This window comes from Macrobrachium nipponense, chromosome 29, assembly GCF_015104395.2.
Source record: "Macrobrachium nipponense isolate FS-2020 chromosome 29, ASM1510439v2, whole genome shotgun sequence".
Taxonomy (NCBI): domain Eukaryota; kingdom Metazoa; phylum Arthropoda; class Malacostraca; order Decapoda; family Palaemonidae; genus Macrobrachium; species Macrobrachium nipponense.
The window spans coordinates 39,317,392-39,319,382 of record NC_061092.1 but is presented as its reverse complement, the minus strand read 5'-3'; positions in this window follow the sequence as shown (position 1 = coordinate 39,319,382).

Genomic DNA, 1,991 nt, shown 5'->3' with positions numbered 1-1,991 from the left:
AGACTTTTTACTGATTTAGGATAGGAATAATTTCATTTTTTTATTTGCTTACTGATTTATTTATTTGTTTATTTATTATTATTATTAATATTATTATTATTCATATATATCAATATATATATATATATATATATATATATATATATATATATATATATATATACGATATATATATACACGTATATATTAATTTATTTATTCATTCATTCATCTATTTATTCATTTATTTATTTATTTGCACAAAGTCGTTTAATACCAACTAAGATGAATATTCTATGCTAGTAAATAAGTTCTCATGATATGGGATGTGGAATTAAGGCATCTTATTTTCATAATCGTTACTTTCAACTAGTGGTATAAACATAATTTTGTTCTGATGGTTGGGAAGTTTCATCTAGGGATTACATTTAGTGCTAGCAAGCAAATTATAATAGTATCCCATAGTCTGCTAAATTACTTTATTTCCAGTCAGCTAAATGGCATTTTATTAAAGTTGAATGATTTGATTCGATTGGCAAAATCAATATTTTATTATTTGGGGAGTGAAATTGGTTTTGTTTCAATTATCGATGCATTTGAATTAAATGGGAACGGTCACTCAAGTGCTTATAGTTTGCGTATAACTTGTAATTATAACTTTAGGAGATTTGGACGGATAGGTCAGTATAATTTTATGAAGTTAAAAAACAATTAACACAAGTTTTTAGCATCAACAACCAGGTTAACTATGTCGGCTCTTTTAATAAAAAGAATTTTAAAAAATGATTTTATGATAAATCAGATACACTGCGTTTCATACAAAATAAAAAAAATGAAATTTATTTAAAATAGCAACAAGTATGCCATTATTTTGTTAAAAATGACAGCAATAAATAAAATATAAAACAAAAAACAGAATTCGTTTATTCTATCAAGAAAGAAATTGTTAAGCCTTTTCTTTTCAGACAAAGAAAGGAGAAAAAGATAAGGTAATGAAGCCGGGTAATAGGAAATAATGGTTAATATTGTGGAACATAACAATATATAATACCTGCAGACTAATCTCTATATGTTCACTGCCAACAAAATAAAAACGAGAAAAAAATAAACAATTATGCGATTGGCGACTTGCAAATAAATAGATAAATAAATAAATAAATAATCATGTGACTGGCAGTTGTCTTTGAGGAACAAGATCATAGTGGAAAGGAAATTTAAGTATATCATGGTTTAACCAGATCACTGAGCTGATTAACAGCTCGTCTTGGGTTGGCCCGAGGGATTAGATTTTTATTTACGTGGCTTGGAATCAATTGGTTACTTAGCAACGGGACCTACAGCTTATTGTGGGATTCAAACCATATTACGTCGAGAAATGAATTTCTAATCACCAGCAATAAATTCCTCTGATTCCTTACTGGCGGCAGCTGGAAGCGAACTCGGGCTAGGAGTTTCATTAGAAATCCAGAACACAGCCATTGACAAAATTGCTTTTTCACTGCCATAGATATTTTACATAAGAGAAATATTTAACTCAAACTTTACAGAAAGAGGATTATTGTAGTAATCATCTTTCACTTAGAAGCAATTACATACTTTTTGATGTGTTTTTTGGTTTGTCGGTATGTGAGGCTAGGGTGGTTTTAAATGTACTTAAATTACAAAATTTAAAATAAAAATTCTATATATAGTTCAGGAATCCCAGAAATACCTACTTTTTAAAAGCTATGCTAAAATTACTATGTTAGTCATCAACCATGTATATACTGTGAATTTCACTGTAGAACACCTTTCACAAATTTTATATCTTTGGGATTTTAAAACTGCATTCAGAACTTATTTAGAACTTTTGTTTCAAGTATACATGTAACCAACTGAAGCTCTATATAGATATACACTCACAACAAACAACCAATAATTGAAAACCATATATATATATATATATATATATATATATATATATATATCTATATATATATATATATATTATACATACTACATATATATTATAT